Source organism: Ambystoma mexicanum, chromosome 10 (assembly GCF_040938575.1).
Source record: "Ambystoma mexicanum isolate Mex_15411 chromosome 10, UKY_AmexF1_1, whole genome shotgun sequence".
NCBI lineage: Eukaryota > Metazoa > Chordata > Amphibia > Caudata > Ambystomatidae > Ambystoma > Ambystoma mexicanum.
Genome location: NC_090932.1, coordinates 1,095,845,874 through 1,095,860,300, shown reverse-complemented (window position 1 = coordinate 1,095,860,300; position 14,427 = coordinate 1,095,845,874).

Genomic DNA, 14,427 nt, shown 5'->3' with positions numbered 1-14,427 from the left:
TTGGCGAAGGCTCAGTACACGGTGCTGATGGTCACAGGGGTAGTGGACCAGAAAAAGGGCAGAGGTTCTGGGCGAACGGCGAGAAAGGCTGAGGACAGGCTAGGACAGGTATTGCCCTTGTTTCCCTGGGCCTTGGTATGAGTGGGCCGGCTTTGCCTACCGGCTCATGATAGGTGGCTAAGATCAGATCAATAGCCAATCGGTGCTCAGCATACTCTGCTGGGCTCAGTTAAGCACTGGAGGTTGGTGAAAGATTGCGGGTGGCCATCTTTGAAGGTGCAAAACTCCTTGTGGTGGGTAATGGTGGCAATGGGTCTCAGGCAGCTGTTGGCATCTAGATCACAGCATAGAGGCTGCAAATATTTTCTTGCAGCAGGGCATCTCAATAGGCAGAATTCAAACCTAATCCCTCTAACGCCTTGTTATAGAATCCAGGACTGTTGACATTGGGGCCATAGCTATTCACATGTGTAGTAGGGATATTTTCCATGTGTCCTCTGGATATTAGAGTGCTCCCCTCCTCATCTCTCAAAACCTCCCACAGCCTGAACTTCATAGAGCTATGCACCAAAATGGCAAACCCCCAAGCGAAAGCAGAGTAAGAGGAGTAATAACGGTGCCAGACCGTGTGATGCCCACCTGTTTTCTGAGGCCTTTGTCACATTTACTTTGTGGCGTTTCATATATACGAGTATCCTCCTCATTTTGCCTGGGTGGTTGCCTCACCGTATGTCCAAGTGGCCACCTTAACCATCATTTAGGGACAAAATGTGATGACTTGACACACCGGAGCTTACATCATTCACATGCCTCGTCAGAAGGGTGAATTTCCATGTGTGTACATTCCCACATCATTACTTTAAATGTATTTATAATGGAATTATTCTCATGACCCTGGTTACTCTCACCTCACACACACTTGCCCCCCTCCACCACCTTGGACAACCCCAATCCGCCTGACTGAACCCCTCCCACAAATAAACCATAAGACGCGGAGCACACATGAGGGTGCTCTCGCTGACCAAATTTTAGTTCATAACTTCAGTGATCCCCTGTGGTATCTGGGCTAGCATGAGAATCCCCAGCCAGTCATTTAGCAATGGTTAAGACCCCCCAGCACCTGCCCGTCTCCATGTCTGGTCTCAGCACCAGATCTTCCGGGCCTACAAGTGCCCAAACTGGGAAACCCCTCTCATAAGCCGTAGGCTCAGCAGCTGTTTGGTCTCTGTAAACAAGATGTAATCCGTGGCATTCGGTGGAGTCTTTCAACAAAGGCGTTGGCCGCAGACAATAGCTGGGTCTTGCCATCAAATTGCACTCGGAGTTTAGCAAGGAATAACATGGAATATTATAGGTTCTTTTCTCCCAGTGCTCGCTTAACATTCGCAAATGTTCTACTGGATGCCTGGATGGCCGCTGAGAAGTCCGGAAAGATTTGGATCTTGTCGCCATCATAAGTCAATTCTCCCTTCCATCTGGACATCTGAAGAATTGTGTCACGATCTCGATAGTTTAGGATCCTGGCGATAATGGACCTCGGCTGGGCTCCGGGGAGAGGCCGGAACTCTGGGATCCTGTGTGTGCATTCTACAATAAATAGGGGTGAGAGGCTATTTGGATAAAAAATTGCTTTGCAGAGCTTTTCAACAAATTCTTCCATTGTGACGTTCATGGAGGATTCCCTCACTCCGACCAGATATATTGTTTCACCGGGGTCTATGTACAGGTGCTCACAACCTCCTTTTCAGGCTCTGGTGCCCAAGATCTTAACTTCACCTGTGGTCTCGGATCGAGCGCTCAGTATGGACCTTGGCACCCAGCTGCCAATCTCGGTCTTTTGCTTTCCATGGCTTCCTTCCACCGAGTCTGTGATATCATAACTTGGTTGTAACTGCACTGTTTGGGCCTCTTCCCCCTCCTCGATACTCCCAATCAGATCACTCCATCAGTATTGGTAACTATTCCCTGACTCACCCGCTGAGGTCAGGAAGCGGCAACGGTAGCCACAGCGTGTGCTCGGTTCGCCCCTGTGCCTCCCAATGGGGGTCAGTATCAGGGTCTACCTGATGGACAATCAATGGATCGATGAATCCTGCTCTGGAAAGTTCCCACATTGCAAGCCTCACCGGGGGGTCCTGGGTGTGGAAAGTCAGGGTGGACCTCTCTTGGACCATCACATTCCTGGAAACACGCAACCAGGCGGTCAGCTGTCCCATGCCGCTCTCCCTCATTTACGCAGCCGCACTCTGTGGTGGTCTCTGGCCACCTCTCCTTATCGGCAGAACCACAAGGTAGGCAGGAGTTTTAACAGGATTCGGAGGCTTGAAAGCGGATCTCACAAGGTCCGGCTCTCGAGCACCCTCCATTTATTTAAATGTTCTAAGGCTTCCTTCATATATTGTTCGAAAATTAGCATTAGTTTCTTACCTGCTCTACTGCTGATGTTTTGATTCTTGCTGTTGTTTTACTCCTACACACTGCGTTTTGCTTCCAAAGGGACATTTGTATTGCGTTTGCATTTTTGAATACTGCTGTTTTACTCCTACACATTCCGTTTTGTTTCCGCAGAAACATCTGCGTCAGGTCTGCAATTTTGAAACCTATTGCTGTTTTACTCCTCCACACTGCATTTTGTTTCCACAGGGATTATAGTGTTGCATTTCCATTTTTGAATGCTGCTGTTGTTTTACTACTCCACTCTGCATTTTGATTCCACAGGGATTTTTGTGTTGGCTTCGCATTTGCATTTTTTTTATTTTTGCTGGTGTTTTTCCACCACACTGCATTGTGTTTCCACAGTTCTTCCTAATCAAGGTTTGTTTGCTTTTGTCTATCCTGCTAGTGTCATGAATTACCACACTGCATTCTCTTTAACAATGCATCCTAGACCGGGCGGGAATTACTAAATCTAGTCACTGGGGTGATCAACCACATCACATTTCTGGGTTTCCTAGGTTTAGGGTTTGTTTCAACTTTGCTTCCTCCCACCGCTGGTGCTCCGCCAGACCAGCATCATCAGGCTGTGCTCTACCGTTGGTGACGCTCATCTGAATCCCCCCATCTGGGGTGGGTCTGACACTTGATTTCGGTTGTTGCTCTGCTCCAGCACACTTACATTTCTATCCCTTAGGGTTCAGGGTGCAGGCCTTTCATGATGCCTAGCAGTTCCAAAGTTGGAGGTGCATTGTGGCGCACCAGAAACACCCCTGCTCCCCCGTTCAGACGCTCCTCTTACATGCCATCTCACCCTCCTCATCCTAGCACCCACAAGAAGACATGACCCGCCCCCTGTCCTGCCTAGACCCCTCTCATATCACCCATTCGAGCAGCCCCCCCTGCCTTACACAGGCCAACATTCTCGCACCCGTCCCTCCACCAGACCCTTCCTTCTCTGGACCCCTCTACCACCACCCTCTGGTGCACTCCAACCTTGCAATCAAGCCACTCTGACCCTCACTTTGTATCCCTAAACTCTCTCCGGGCAATCCTTGCCACCACACCCAGTCCATCAGCTGCCCCTCCAACCCCCACACCTCCTGGGCAACCTCTATCCCCCAGAGAGGAATGCGGGGGGACCTGATAAGTCACCTGATGAGACAACAAGATGGTACCTAGCCCGCACAGAAAGATTCCAGTCAGGCCTCATGATATGCTTGGCAGGACTTCGCGTTAACCAGATATCAGCCTTGATTCACTGGTACGTGTAGCACTCCATCACAATGGAACAGGGAAGTGTCCCTTCTGGGGCACAGCCACCCACCCGCATACATCTGCAACAGCCACTGCTCGAGCTCACCCACCCAAACACACATCACAACTTCCAATAGAATGGAGCGGAGTCCCATGAAATGATTTGTTCCAGCTGTGCACATAATCAGTCTCCTTGCCTCTGCTCGTCTGCTGCTAGTCTGTCACAGCACCCATTCACTATTCTGATTTCCAGGGGCTGCAATCAGGGACCTCGCCGCTCCCTACCTACCTTTGTGTTGGCTAAAAAATGCACTCACGTGTTTTCGAATTCTCCTTCACATCTCAGATTTCAGACCACAGTCCCCTGCAGGGTGTTCATCCCCACAACCCATAAAGGCCACACCAATGGCAGTAGGCACGATACAAAGGCCACATAACATAACATCTCATACTTATTTAAACATTGGAATGTCACAAGAGTGATTTTAATTGGAGTTTCTTTTGTTTTCTTGGAAAGAATGCATGCATTTCTGCTGAACAATGAAGAGCCAGAAACAATGTTTGCATCTGACTGACTTCCATTAAGGGAACCCTGTTAGTATTTACAACCAGATTACCTAAGTTTATAACTGATTCTTTTGTGTGCGTTCCTTTGTAATGACTTGCTTTGCACATAAGACCCTGTTAGTTAGATGAGTCACTTGAAAGCAAGCTCAGACAATAATTGACCACCAATTTGTTTTACAGGTATGATAGTAGATTCCCTGAGACCACCTCAGAAAAACTAGACATGGCGTGTTTTCCGAGTTTCATCTGCCACCAGGCTCTGAGGGCACACAATTATAGAATATTGGATCCGTGTTTCCCATGGTTAAAGGCTGACTCTTGCTGCTGGAACTTTGCGTACCGTCAGGCTGTTGGAAAGATTGCACATGTCGCTTTGTAACTATAATGTTGCCAAACTAAAAGGCAGTTACTGAGGGGTATCGGTAGATGGGCATAGCAGAGTTGCATGTTTGCACATTTGCACTATACTTTTCAGCATGGAGCATTGTAAAAGTTGGATATGATTAGAAGACTTCCCTCTCAGAGACAGATTTACTTGCACCATTTTATATTAAAAAGAAAAGAAACTCAGGTTATTCCCCTTAGAATGGTATTCTGCTACAGTTTCAACCACATTGTGTGGTTGTCACCATTTATCCACACTGGATATGTGTAATATTTATACTTGCAATATCTATATCAAAATGTAGGCATATGTTTCTAATAATACATGGAAATTAGAAACATTTCTTTAAAAGCATGTCCCTAATTAAGCTTTTTTGACCCTACCCTAGGGCGGCCCGTACCAGGAGTTGTGGGCCATGAAGACTTAATTAAAGGCTGACCACAGAGAGAGCAATTAATGAGGTTTGCAGGCCCATAAATCTCAGTGAGGCCTAACGGAGAAGTCTATAGAATTATGTTCCTTACTAAAATTTAAAAAATGGGCTGCAAAGAGGGGATGGTGATTCTGCCTGCGATGGTTTTATGGAATTGGCTGAACTGGCTAGGAGCGCATCGCTATGTGAGGACGGAGCGAGGAAGAGGCTTTCCGCATATACAGTACTGGGACACATCTGCTCGGGGAAACCCGGCAAAGAATCTGAGTGGACTGTGCTGAGGGGCGCTGTATTGCCAGCATTCTAGAGGACTGTGAACCATTCATTCCTTTCAGTATTTTGAGGGTCCAATAGCTGTAAATTGTGGATTCAATATGGCGTCCGGTAACAGTCCTTATTCCTTTTGATTGGAGTCCAGTATTCACTAATATTTGTGTTGCTGGTCCTTGCCGGCAGTGATTTGTGCATTTAGTGCCCTGTTTTGATGACTTGCTGATGGTCTGCATCATCAAGCCTAGGGTGTTTTTCCCAAGAGGCCTGGTGCTGTACCAAATGGATTCAGTCTTGGTTTCTTATGTTGAGAGTAAAAATGAAGCAGCCTTCTTGGGCATTTATGCGCATAAAGGTGAAGTGAGGGGACGGAACCCATTTCCTCCTCCAGCACCTCGTGCATGATTCCACGAGGGCCTCTCTCTGGTTTTGGCTGCCCTATTGATTGTGACACGTCGTTGCCCAAATGGTGAAGGCGTTTGGAGGCTGTGAGCGCCGGCCTTCTCTTCCTCGCTGTGCAAAGTGAAGATAGATGTCCTACCACTCTCCCAGTTGTAGTGTAAAGGGGTGATCTGTCATGACTATGCCACTGCTTTTAATCTTTTGTCGACCAGGGTCTGAGTACTCGGCTTGTGAGTAGTTTGATCATACCCTTCGCGTTTTAGCTTCACTATCATAGGCGCACCCATGTTGTTGACATGCTGAAACTCTGTGTCATGCACCAGACTTAGCTTGCGGGAGTAAGGGGGATTGTTAATATGGTGGCTTGTGCCTGCAGAGCTATTAAGCTCTTAGGTTGACCATGTGCTCGCTGGAATGGCCTACTTCAGAATAGATTTTCCATGGGTATCCATTTAATATATGAACAGGCAGAATTTCTCAAAGTTGGCAGGTAACTTGTTTTGTGCAAGCCAATTAAAGCTATCAGTCGCCCCTTCGATTGCAGCCTGTGTGTTGGCTTCACGTGTGTTGATTTCCAGCATGTTTATGTCTCCTCATTAGTATTTTCGGAGCACTTTCCATGTTTAATCATTTCTGCAACAGTCATATGGGGGTGATTTACTAAGCTAACAAGAATGGCTTCAGTAAAACTAAATGTACTAATGTAAAAACAAATATGATAACTAGAACTTATGCCATTTTTGGTCATAAGTTTTACCCTATTTTTTTAGCTTAATGAATTTAGTTTTACTAGTACTCGTTTTTTTAGCTTAGCAAATCAGCCTCCTATGTCTTTTGATTGGTCTTGCATTTTACCAGCAGGTGGAGCTATTTCCATATTTTAAGGCCTTTTGGCAGTCTCTTCGCAAGTTAAATAGTCCTCTATGGGACAGTTTCCACTGAGATCAAAGTCAGACAAGAGCAGAGTCATAGGTCGGTGTTTAATTATTTTTTTCCCCACCGAATGGGGCTTCCCCCCCCAACCTTCTAGGGGGGGGAGGGGGGATTTGTTTATGTGCCGGTGTCCTACTTGTCTCCCTGTCATTGGTTTCTTTTCCGTTGCGGCTTGTGGGACGAGGGTGTATTGTTTTGTGTACAGTCCAGTGCACTCTCCTTTCTTTTTCCAGGCAAGTGCTTACTTTCACATCTGTTCACCAAGACCCCCTCTGCTCTTCTTGCGCCCCCGGTTCAACCCGCAGGTTAATGTCCGCGGGCATCGCTATGAGGCTTTGCAGAATCTACAGACTAAAACCATGCTTCTTTTCATCCACAAATTGGAGAATAGTCATAGCAAACCTGGCCTTATGGCGCACTAATTGGTAAAACCCGACTGACAAAAGCACACACGCATGAAAAGCAGCTTGACCAGCATCAAAAGGAAATCGCCTGCTTTTAAAACTCGACTTTATCCCGGTCTTCACAGCAATTGGCCTGCAAGTCTTGACTGATTGCCGGAAGAGCGAAGCCAGCCCAGAGACCTGATTTTCCAATGTTTTCCTCATTTATTTTTCAAATAAATACAAACGACAACCCGATTTCATCTGTACTATGGGTGCCAAATTCCAGAATGTGGCATTGACACGAGCCCGTGCAACATTTTACTTGTCCTCAATTGCTCTCCAGCCATTTCCTTATGCCAAGACTCACTAAGGGGTGCACCTATGTGGACTGGGCACCCTCTCAGGCTGGGCACTTGGATTTGTATTAAGTAGGATGCAATTTGAAACAGACATTCTTACACATGCTACATTTTACAATCTCTTTGAGGGGTGCCTATACAATATGCAATGGTTTGGGGCTGAGAGCCCCCCAGGTGATGGAGGGCTACACAATAGAGACAGAGAATGGGGGCAGTTACACAGGATCAGAAATACATAGGATGCACATAAAGGGACCAATGTATATTGTTCCTATGTAGATTATGACATATTTGCAATCATGAGTGGCCTCATCAGGAGAGGTGGGTTTAGCTCATTTTGGAAGTGGAAGAGAGGGGGTAGGTGACACCACCAAGCGTACTAGCAAGTAGAGTTTGAACAATTCTACGAATATCATGGTTTTCATAATAGGGCATAGTTGCCAACATGACCCATTCCGATCTACTAATACAGTCCTGTTTTTTTCTTTGCATTCTGGGACTTGTAGTTCCACTTTTCCCATTTTAAAACTCAGACTACAAGTCCCAAAATGCAAAGAAAAAAACAGGACTGGATAAGCACTTACAGATTGGAATGGGTTATGTTGGCACCTAAGCGAAAGAGAGAGAGAGAGAGAGAGAGAGAGCATTCCATTGGGGGCGGCAAGTAGAGAGGAGGAGGAGAACCCGTAGGAAGTATTGGGGCAGTGGGCAGAAAGGTTGCCGTGAGGAGGATCACAGAGATCGAATGGGAAAAGTAGAGGGAGATACAGTCAGCAAGGTATTAGGGGGCACAAGACAATTGATGGATTTGAAGATGAACAGTAGGAACTTGAAGAGAGAGTCATCTTGCATGGTGTCATAGTGCAGAGGTGAGGAAGGATCTGAGTAGGTTGTAGATGGTGTGTGTGTGGCAGTGTTGAAAACTTGGTTCAGGCGACACGACCGAGGAGTAGTCCCTAACAGTGGTCCAGTTTTCCCAGCAGGCGGGTAGAGATCAGTGTTATAGCTGACCGGTAGTTGACAATTTGACTAAGAAAAACTCCATTCAGGATTTTGGAGTGGTAAGGCACGAGCGATGAGTCTGTGGAAAGAGTCCTTGTTAGAGTCGGCAGTGGGTTACTTCAGTATGGTAATGACTGTGGCTATTTTACAGCGGGTAGGGGAGATGCCTGTGGAGAGGGATACCTTGAAGAGGGAGGACAAAGGTGCAAACTATTTAATTATGTGTTGTGTGGTCAATTGAAGCACACAGTGGATTGGCTGAGCAGAGGATGGGTATGAGTTCATTGAGGGAGGTGGGAGGGTAGCGGGATAGTGGTTGGAGGGTAGCGGTGTCAGGAGATGGACAGAAGAGTGGGGTGGGAGAAGGTTGCCAATTATTTTAGTGGTCTTGGAGGAGACGTAAGAGGCAAAGTCATCGGCAGAAATGGAGGGGGTTGGGGTGGAGGATGTTTTAGTGCAGGGAGCAAGGCCTGACATGTCATGGAGAGTGTGTGAGGGTGAGGGCCCAAAAGGTACCCTGTATGTCCCAAGCCAGTGAACTGTATTAGTAATCTTTGTGGGTTCCCCCAAATGCTGATGGTAGCAAGGAACCATGGTAAACGTTGGACCCCTAAAGTCAATATTTCTGAAGGTGTTTTCCGCGCCTAAAGTTGGTTTCCCTGTGAGCAAGGAAAGGGATGTTGACATATATGGTTTTGGCTACCTTGGGCTTAGGAAGTCTGATGCCAAGCAGAAAGGGCAAGATCTGGCAGGCATTTGTAAAGGACGTGTGGGAATCAAGGCTGAATCCACATCTTCATTGTGTGTCCAGGAACAAGGCTGTGAAATGTTGAATATGGTGACATCTAATAATTAAGTGGCACCACATGTTTGAAGGGATATTTGTGATTCAAAGCAATGTTTTCACTCATCTTCCCATATTCCTATCAGATAGGGGAAACAGGGATTTCAGCCCTCTCTAGTGGCCAGAGGGAATCAGGAGTGATGCTTACTCCCCTCAGCCAGCGGGACCTGCAAGGTTGAAATCCTCCAAACTGCCCTCCACGAAGAAGCCTTGATTCTTGGCTTGTGTGACTAAGGCACAAAGAAACCGCACACTGCATGGCCGTGGGTGAGAAACAGGTAGAGTCGGTGGCTTAATGTTACAAAAGACATTCTGCAACTCAGAAAACTTCCTCTGATATCCCTGGGACTCAGAGGACTCCCAGGCTTCCCTGGTCTGCATCACTGGACCACCGTCTGTACCCGCTAGATACTGGACCTGCATGGACGGCAAACAGGTAGTGCATCATACCCCAGCATCAGGCCACCTTTGCCTCTGGCCATGAAACGGCTCTGGTAGCTTTAAAGACTCCCTTTTAGAGAGGGATTCTTACTTGTAATCACCAGAGGCTTGCTTGCTTGACCAGAGACTTCCTTTGACAGCAGGAACATTTCGCTTAAAAAATAACTACAAACCATTTTGATTAATCAATGGTGCTTTCCGGTAAGTGTGAAAGTATGCCTACACCGCTGTTTTCACTGCTAAGGAGAGTTTTTTTCCACTTTAGACTAAACTCTGACTTTGATGCATCTTAGGCAACCATGGTGCCCAAAGGCCCCAGTTGACATTGAACTCGCCCAGTGGCCCTAACTTGGCAGTATCACACTTTCAGAACTCTGATGCATTTACCTGTAATAATACATTTCCATTTCTTTGAACATCAAACCACATAATTGTATATTTTGTAGAAAATATTTTGTGGACAGTCACTTATTGTATATTATTACCCAGCGAGGGTCAATCAGATTGTAACAATCAAACTGATTGTCCCTCGCCCTGGCATTACCCGACCGGGAATCCCTCTCCCAATTACGTTCTGTTGTGTCCCTGGTAGGGGGGGGGCAGCCACTCAGCCAATGAGGAGGTTCAGAACGGGTTAATCCCCACTCGGAGCCACCACGCAGCTGGAGGCTGCCATCTTCCCACGCCGGGGATTGAGGTAAGTGTTTTCCCTCCTCCCACACCCCCCAATCCAAACAATCACCTCCCCACCCTCCCAACCCCACTTACCTTCTTTTTGGTCCATTTTGAGAGCAGATGCACTGGGAACACTTCTATCCCCAGCGTGTCCCCTCCCAATCCACAGTAGGTCGTCATGGAAAGGTAGAAGGGACTACACGTAGTCCCTCTTCCTTTCCATGGCAGCCATTTTATTTGTTTACATTTTCCCTATTTTTGTTAATACCTACCATGGAAAGGGAGAAGGGACTACTTGTAGTCCCTTCTCCCTTTCCATGGTGGCCATTTTGTTTGTTTACCTTTTTCCACTCATTTTGGATGGCTACGTTTCGGAACAGAAACAAAATGTTCTTAGTACACTGGTCTTGCAGGCCTGGGCACTAATAGCAATACACCCCGGGCAGGGGGGCATTACCACTTCAGGTAATGCCCCGAGGCCTTGTAACTATGGGCCCCGGGCATTACCTAAAGTGGTAATAACACCCCTGCTCGGGGTCTATTGCTTAATTATATCAAGTGTACTGACCTTTTAACCTCCCTGATCCCTTCCAAAGAGTTTAGCCCTGCGCTACCCTGCCATGAATACCAGTAAAAGAGTCAGGTGGACTTAGGTTCAGCCTATTTATTTTAAAATTTGTTTATTGGCATTTATAGTTACAATCACTATTCAGGTTGACCAACGTGGTCAACGGACAAATGAACAACAACATTTACATAACAAAAACATCAAACATTAACTATCTCCGGTCCGAGGGCAAGCGATGGTTGATTGGGTCGCAAGCGGCGGGAGTGGCCGGGCGCCACGGGCGTGGGTTTGGGTTTTCCAAGAATGATGATGATGGGGGGTCAGATATCGAGTGTTCTAGTCAACCTTTAAGTCATGTGATAGGGCCGGGGAGATGTTCAGGGGGGCTTATCATCGGAGGAATGGAACAGTTTGGACATGGTGTCTTTCCATGCAGCAAAGGCCATGCTCGACTCGTCCGTGGATCTGGCCACACTGTTCTCCCAAGCTCTTGTTTCGGCAGTCACCCATCTTTCGAATTCTTTGCGCCATGCTCTATGATTCGGCCCTGCCGGCCGTTTCCATGCCATGGCGATAGTCCTCTTGGCTGTTATGCCTAGCAAGTCCATCAGCTTAACCGCATATTTGATTTTGGCCAATCTGGGGTAGCAGCCTAGGAGGCATTCAGCTGGGGTCCATTTATACCTAGTGACTTCCGCTTCTTCGCAGGTTTTTTTCACCATTGACCAGAGGCTACATGTTTTGGTGCAGTTCCATAACATGTGGATTAGATCTGCTCCCTCTGTCCCACACCAGGTGCACTGTCTCTGGGCGATTTTATTGAACTTCGCAATCCTGCTTGGGGTTAAGTATGTGCGGTAAAGTATATTTAATTGGATTAGTCGAAATCTCTGGTTTCTAGAGACCGCTTTCGGAAAGGACAACGCTCTACTCCATTCTACCTCGGACAGCTCTTGTCCCATATCTGTTTCCCAGCGGATCTTTAGTGCCTCACTGCGGGGATTGGGGTTGTCAATGAGAAGACTGTAGATTTGGGATATTGCCCTTCCCCCCCTCGCTCAGGCTGTATAGTAGTGTCAGAAAGGGGGTTGCCTCCGGTTCCTCTGGCCAGGTGTCCCATTTCGTGCGTGCTATCTTGCAGATCTTTTGGTACCACAGGAATTGGCCAGAGTGAATGCCCTCTCCCTCCTGCAACTCAGTGAAGTCCCTGAATATGCCTTCGGAGTATAAATCGCCCCAAGTATATGCACCTTTGTCTTCCCAGAGCCTGATCGTGTGAAGGGTGGTGACAGACTTATCGAGTCCCGAGAGTATTGTTACTTCTTGGAAGTATGGTTGCTTCCAGTGCAGTATCATCTCAGTTCTACGCCATATTTTCCTGCCCAGAGTTGCCAGAAAAGGCAGATCATGTAGCAAAGTCTGTGGGTCCCCGATCAATTCCTTCAGACGGATTGGGGAGATCATGGCCTGCAGCAGGGGGGTCTCTGAAGTAGTCCCGTCTGCTAACCATTTGGTTACATGGCTTAACTGGGCTGCAAGGTAGTACCTCTCGAGGCTCGGTAATTGGATCCCTCCTTGCCTGTGTGGTAGTACTAAGGTAGACAGTGCCACCCTATGCCTGCCCCTCCCCCATAGAAACTCCTTAAGTATTGTGTCCAGAAGCTGGAAGAAGGGTTTGGTGATATAGAATTGCACATTCTGGAACCCGTACAGGAATCTTGGTAGGATGATCATCTTGGTTATAGAGGCCCTACCCAGCATGGACAGTGGGAGCTTAGTCCAGAAACGTATGGACTTGCGCAGTTTGGGTATCGCAGCTCTGGTGTTTTGTGTGTGCATTTGTTCTGGGGTGTGCATTATTTGGATCCCAAGGTAACGGAAGGATTCAGTCTCCCATTTTATGCCCACTGAGGGAAGCTCTTCTGCGGTTTTATTTCTCAGGGCTGCTAATGGAAACATGCAGGATTTCGACTTGCTAAATTGTATGCCTGAGACTTTGGCGTAGTTGTCAAGGACCGCTAGTACGGTTGGAACATTGAGGTGGGGGTTGTTGACATATATCAGTACATCGTCTGCATACAGTGAGACAATGTGATCTATCCCACCCAGCCTGATTCCTGCATCGAAAAATTGCTGCCTGAGGAAGATTGCGATGGGTTCTAGGCCCAGGATGTAGAGCATGGGGGAGAGTGGGCAGCCCTGCCTGGTGCCCCTGCAAATATCCCACGCGTCTGACACATACTTCCCAGATTTTAGCCTGGCCCTTGGTTCATTATACAGGATCAATACCCATCTGATAAATCGTTGGCCAATTCCAAAACCTTCCAAAACCGCCACCAGCCACTCCCAATAAATGGAATCAAATGCTTAAATTGCATCTAGGGACAGTAATGCAAGTTGTTTTTCGCTTGTATTGGTCTCAGCTATGATGTGTTGAAGCCTGCGTAAATTATGGGACGTGTTACGCCCAGGTACAAAACCATTCTGGTCTTCATGTACTATGTCACCTATCACTCTAGATAGTCGCTTAGCCAGTATCTTCGTTAATATTTTAACATCATAGTTAAGCATGGCAAGCGGACGATAGGAGTCGCATTTATCGGAGGGTTTATTAGGTTTGAGCATCGGGACTAATAAGGTTTCCCTCATGCTGTCTGGTAGGATACCGGTTTCGAATGTCTCAGAGAAGACCTGGTGCAATACGGGCGTCAGAGTGGGTTCATATGCCTTGTAGAATTCTGGGGGGAGCCCGTCGCACCCTGGGGCCTTACAAGTGGCGAGAGACCTAATAGCCTCTGTTATGTCTTCAGGTGTGATGTCAGAGTCTAGGGCTCCGGACTGTGTTGGCGACAATTTAGGCAGGCCGATTTCTTCCAGGGTGTCTAGTATCTGATCTTGTGGGACTTTGTGTGTGTGGGAGTATAGTTGTGCGTAAAAGCTCTGAAAGGTGTCGTTTATGCTCTGTTGGGTTCTGTGTACTGTGCCTTGTTCATCCTGTAGTGCTGTAGTTGTATGCCTAGGGTGTTCTCTTTTACAGAGCCATGCTAGGAGCAGACCCGGCCTATCGGCCACTGCATGTGTCCTGCTGGTTCTGACGTTAAAATCGAACTTAGCCAGTTTGTCCCATGCTTTAGAGCAGTCCTCTCTGAGAGAACTTAGTTCCTCCTCCCTCCCGGGTGTGTCGATAGGGGTGGACTCTAGCCGCTGCACGGCCAACTCTTTCTGATTCAGTTCCTCCCGAAGTGTTCTCCTGATGCCCCCTGCCTTTGCAATTGCTTCTCCCCGTATCACCACCTTTAGGGCGTCCCATAGCGTACTTATCTGGTCTACACTGCCTGAATTTTCCATTACATAATTCTCTATGGACTCCTGGAGCTCCTCTCTGAAGGTCAGATCCTTCAGGGCCTCGGCGGACATTCTCCACATCGGAATGGGCGGTCTGGGGCTGTTGTATTGCCAGTCTAACAGGAGC